General features: G+C 42.7%; 1 pseudogene across 1 annotated transcript; it reads right to left on the bottom strand.

Annotated features, from left to right (window-relative positions):
- Positions 1 to 1,276: 1,276 nt before the first annotated feature.
- Positions 1,277 to 1,967, bottom strand: LOC149138929 (diacylglycerol kinase 3 pseudogene; annotated as a pseudogene). The gene is made up of 3 exons (XR_016265042.1): positions 1,920 to 1,967; positions 1,560 to 1,682; positions 1,277 to 1,410 (listed from the first exon to the last, which is right to left on the bottom strand). The product of XR_016265042.1 is annotated as a diacylglycerol kinase 3 pseudogene (transcript).
- Positions 1,968 to 5,866: the final 3,899 nt, after the last annotated feature.

Raw genomic sequence — 5,866 nt, 5'->3', positions numbered from 1 at the left:
TAGAGTAGCCACATAGCATAAATTTCTGTTTGGTTGTTTGTGCCGGGTCCTACTGCTAACTTTAGTTAGAAATGGTGATGTCGACCCACAAATAGAATGACACAAACCCACACAAACCTGGAACTCTCTGACAAGCTGCATCAAAAACACCCAAGCCTGGTCGTGGCTATATTTCTGTTTCATTTAGGAATTCTGGCTGGTTACTCTTTTGAGGAAGATCGATTTCCGCTGCAAGTATACCTAATTTTATGGGCAACTTGTGCTGGCCTCAAGTGTAGATCTTCGAAGATCATTATGTTTCTAGATAACTAAATACCCCAAATCACAAAAGATTGTAACGCCCTGAAAACTTTTACAGATTTATCTACAATCCAAGGATAAAAACATTCAGTAAGAGTCCACTGCTCCCATTTATTTCTCCCACAGCAGCACCTCCAGTATCATGCTTTGATCAATGAACCAATCCGAAAAGGCAACAATGGTATGGTTTCTCAATGGGAGAATTGAAAGTCAATGGAAGATCCAGCCTAAGACCTCAGATGGCTACTTCATACATCATTTCATAATCTAATATATGATTAATTGCTCCTGGAAATACTACTAAATGAAGGTGAAAACACCCCACCCCCATTATATATTGGCACCGGGTTACCACGCTGATTTGATCTGGGACCAATCAGTCACTTGTCAGCTTTCTTATCATTTCCAGCGTCTTTGTGCCCATCTGGACTGGCACTATACTCTATTCATGCTTCTCAATAAATAATATATTACAGGCTATCCATAGGTGAGCTTAAAAACAGGAAACAAACAAGTCGTCCATGGATTCCTCACTTGTCTTACACAAAAGACATCTTCCAGGACCCCCTTATCCCAAGTTAAAATTTTGTTGTCTAAAGCTAACCATCGAAAGATTTTACCTTTAAGAGGAATTTCTAACTTTCAAACTAAGTGCCACCATGGGGATCTTTCCCTCGTCATTTCTTCTTCCATCTTTACCTTGTACTCGAGGTTGGCAATATATTCATCAGGTCCCTCATTTTTTGACCACTTAAATTAGCTCATCTTGTTTAGAACGTTTTGTGCCTAAAATAAATTATGAAATGGTCACCTAATGAACATGGTCTATAAACACCTTTTTTCAGTCATGGAGCCAATAAAATTTGAGGCTGACTATAACTTCCACGTGTCTGACTGTCCAGTTCAGACTGCAAAAAACACAAGATGAAGAACATATATAACAAAGGAATATAAGCCAAGAAAAGCTACCTACCCAACCAAAACTTCGAGCTAGATCATTGCCTGTGCCAAGAGGAATGATTCCAACTGGTGGGATTTGCTTATGACTTTCTAAACGAAGTTCAACAATGCTTCCCAGTATCCACCCAATGTCCCATCACCTCCTGCTGCCTGACCAATATTATTAGAAAACATTCATCGATTAGAATTTCTCCTTGACCTGGCAAATTTGAATTTTCAACTAAAAACTTGATCAACTGAAAATCTGCATAGTTTATTTGGAATGATTGAAGTAGCTTCGTCTACGACAAACTACTTACCATAATGCGTATTCTGTTACGGGTTTCTTTAGCACAATGATTTCCAAAGCTGGCCAGTTTTTCCAAACAACCTAGACCATGACGAAGAAAATCTGAGCGTTTAACTTCTGAGAGATCAAATACCTATCCATGACCCATAGATAATTAGGGGAACAAATCATGATGATTTGCTAAGAGATTGATAGTTGTTCACTGATACTAGAAGATAAGTAGAAAGAAAGAAAGAAATTATTTTAATGTCCACAAATGACCAAGTTAAATCAATTGGACTCAAAAGTACATAAACAACAATGTCAACGCAGGAATGAGAGAGAGAGACTGCGCGTGCCTCCTGCGCGTTCCCCTGACCTAGCAGCCGACTGCTGGTCCTTTCTTTGCAGCGCGAGGCCTCGGCCTCTGGCCTTCCATGGCCTCTCCGATCCCTGCCACAGAGGGCCCTGTTCAGACCGATGCAGATGCGTGCCTCCAATCTGCTGCAGATGCGTTTTCCGCCTTAGTCAAATCTCTTCAGCCTCAGAGAGCTCGCCCTGCGCTGTCCAAGTTTGTCAAGAAACTGGATGGGTTGCAAGAGGTTGTCCTTCCTCCTTCGATACCTCGAATGGCTGCTCTCTCTTTAGCTGAGCGGGGGCTCATCGGACAGTTCACTGGCCTATGGCCTTCCCCGAAAACTGTTCAACGATGGATCGAAAGAAACTAGGCAGACAAAGTTAATGGCAAAATCTCCATTCGTTTCTGTGGAAAAGGTTATTATACTTTCCACTTTGAATCTAGAGCAGACAAGGACCTAATCTTCAGAAATGGGTCGTACTTCATGGACTCTCGTGGTCTGTACCTGAACAAATGGACTCCAGATTTCGATCCTGAGCTGGATGTCCCTAATGCTGTTCCGGTCTAGGTTCGTCTACCGCACCTCCCGCTCCACTGCTGGGGAGATGACTCGGTTCGAGCCATCGGCAATGCTGTTGGAAAATACATTGATCGGTGTGAGCCCAAGGATAATATGCAGGCATGTGCGCGGATATGCGTTGAAGTTGATCTCGGCAAGGGTCTTCCAGAAGCAATCAAACTAAAAGTGGACGATTGGACGCATATCCAGCAACTGGACTATGAACAAATTCCTTTCAAATGCAAGGTATGCCACGAATACGGCCATTTTTCCAATCACTATTCTAAAATTGTTAATGTTGAACCTGCTCAATCAGAAGAACAATGGGAAACTGTAAAGAAAAAGAAGACTGCCTCTGGCTTGAAAGAAAACTTTGAAGATCCTCCCAAAACTGCCCCTCCCAAGCCTAATCCCCCTTCAGCTCCGCCCAAAGCCTCCTCCTCAGCTGTCCCTTCCCCTCCTCTCCTCTTGGTCCACCCATCTTCCCCACCTCGGGGCCATCCACTGGTTCTCCCCTGATCTCTTCAAATCCCTTTGGCACCCTCTCTCTCCCTGATAATGACCCCCTGATCCCCCTTGAAAATGACCCCCCCATCCTTCTTTCTCTTTCTCAATCCTCCCCCTCCCATTCCCTCGCCCCACCCCCACTCCGATCTACTAGAAGCTCCTCGAAAGAGCATGGAATCAATCAAGAATCTCAAAAAAAAGGACCTGGTAGGAAATCAAGTAAACAACAGAGGAACGAAAATGCTCAAAAAGACATCGCCATGGGAACTCAAAATCCCATAGAAACTTATATATTGGGGCAAAATAGCAATGAAACAACACATAAGGAGCAAGGGGGACGAGCATCCCTCCGAAACCCAATTACTCAATGATTAAAGTCATATCATGGAACTGTAGGGGACTAGGGCACCCCTCAAAAATTGTTGCCCTGAAAGATCTCACAGCTCATGAGAAGCCAGGAATTGTAATGATTCGGGAAACAAAGCAAAGACTGCAAGAGATGACAAGAATTATAGAACAGCTCAGGCACTATGAGGGACAAATATGTGAAGCAAGAGGAGCTTCTGGCGGTATCACCACAATGTGGAACAAAAATACTTGGAAATGCACATCCAAAACTATCAATCCATATTGGATCAAAGTCACACTAGAAAAACAAGCAAAGGATAAGCAAATAGTCATTTATAACATTTATGCTCCGAACCACTTCAGAGATAAAGATCGGTGTTGGGCCACACTTCAGGAAGACATCCAAACTGAAGACAATAGAAATATCATCTTTGGGGGAGATCTAAATCTTATATTACACTCCAATGAAAAAAGAGGAGGCATTTTCACTCATGATCCTCATAGAGCAAAGCTAGAAAACATCATGCAAGAGTGCGATTTAGTAGACATCATCCCAAAAAATCGGAGGTTCACTTGGAACAACCGCAGGCTGGGCAGAGATAACATTCTGGAGCGCCTTGACAGAATTTTGGTAAATACCTCTTTCCTCTCTGATTTTTCCACTGCTCATGCTGATATTCTGCCTTATTCAGCCTCCGATCACTATCCCATTAGCATTGTTCTTGAAGCACACTGTCCATTGGGGCCGTTGCCTTTCAAATATAATTCTCTTTGGCGTAGCAATCCTATTGTGGATCACATTGTCCAAACAGCCTGGCACCATCATATAGAAGAATCACCGGGATTCATTTGGGAATGCAAGCTGAAGAATACAAAACACGCCCTGAAGGAATGGGTGAAGCAGCATTACAAAGAACCAGAAAATGTCAAAGACGAGCTGAAAAATAAATTGAAAGAAACTCACAGAAAAATTGAGGAAAATGGGCTGTCCCAAGAGGATAAAGCATTAGAAAGTGATATATATTATCAGCTGTACCGGGTTAATAGAGAAGAAGAGCAGAAATGGAGAATTAAGTCAAGACAGCTTTGGCTTCATGGAGGAGACAAAAATACAGCATTCTTCCATAAGCAAGCAATTGTCCAGAAAGTCAGAAATAATGTCACCATGATCAACGATGAGGAAGGCCGCCCTCAAAAAACCCAAGAAGCTATCAAGCAAACTGCCTCAGCCTATTACAGCACTCTTCTAACTGAGACGAAGGAAACAGACGATTATTCAGACTTCCTACAGCATATGCCCAAAGGAGTCAGTGAGGATATTAATGCAGACTTGACTAAGGAGATCAATGAAGAAGAAATACATGATGCCATCTGGGATCTCCAGCCAGATAAAGCCCCAGGTCCAGATGGCTTTCCTATCTGTTTCTATAGAACAAACTGGGGAGTAATAAAAAAAGATCTTGTCAAAATGCTAAGATGGGTCCAACATAAATGCAAAATTGGAGGATTCACTAATGCCACCCATCTTGCCCTTATCCCTAAAGAAAATCGACCTTTGACTTTCTCTCGCTTTCGCCCAATATCCTTGTGTAACTCATCATATAAAATTTTGACAAAAATCTTGGCTACTCGTCTAAAGCCTATCCTCCCCACTCTCATATCTGAAAATCAAGGGGGTTTTTTGGCCAATAGGCAAATTACGGACTCCATCCTTCTTGTCCAAGAGGCCATACACTCCAGTCAAACCCGAAATGAGAAAGGCTTCATCTTAAAGTTAGACTTAGCCAATGCCTTTGACCGTGTCAGACATTCCTTCCTGTTTGTTGTGCTTGAAAAAATGGGATTCGCCACATCCTTTATTAGCCTTATCAAAGCCTGCATTACAGGACCTTGGATCTCCCCTCTTCTAAATGGTAGACCTGGACCTTCCTTCCAATCCTCTCGAGGCCTTAGACAAGGCTGCCCTCTCTCACCTTATCTCTTTATATTAATTGCTGAGTCTTTTAGTAGAGCTCTGGATTACAATCGCCGCATGGGCCTCATCACCGGGATCAAATTTGACAATGGAGTCAAAAACATCAATCACTCTCAGTTTGTCGATGATACTCTTCTAATGGGGGGAGCTTCAAACATAATAGCCCGTCATTTTAAAACCCTCCTAGACAAATACATGAGCTACTCTGGAGGTCTGATAAATTATCTTAAGAGCTGTATATATGGGTGGAACACTTCGGCACATGTTCTCAATAGGATTGCTCGTACTCTTGGGGTTCCTTGTAAGCTGAATTGGGAGCAATTTACCTATTTGGGCATGCCCGTAAGTGCTGGCAACTTGAAAGCTACAACTTGGGAAGTTATTATTGACAAAATGAAAAGGAAGATATAGCATTGGGGCACTTCTTGGCTTAACCCTGCAGGGCGCATAACTCTTCTGAAAGCAGGCCTCTCCTCCCTGCCCTTGTACTGCTTTACACTTATACAAGCCCCCGCTAACTTCCATTTTAAAATGGATGCTCTCCTTCGTCACTTTCTCTGGCAAGGAGGGAGAAATGAAAAAAAAAATACA

The sequence above is a fragment of the Pinus tabuliformis genome, chromosome X (genome assembly GCF_031772625.1).
Source record: "Pinus tabuliformis cultivar Carrire ecotype Pingquan chromosome X, CPIR1, whole genome shotgun sequence".
Taxonomy (NCBI): domain Eukaryota; kingdom Viridiplantae; phylum Streptophyta; class Pinopsida; order Pinales; family Pinaceae; genus Pinus; species Pinus tabuliformis.
The sequence above is the reverse complement of the archived record's forward strand: the minus strand, read 5'-3'. Positions and strand labels throughout refer to the sequence as shown.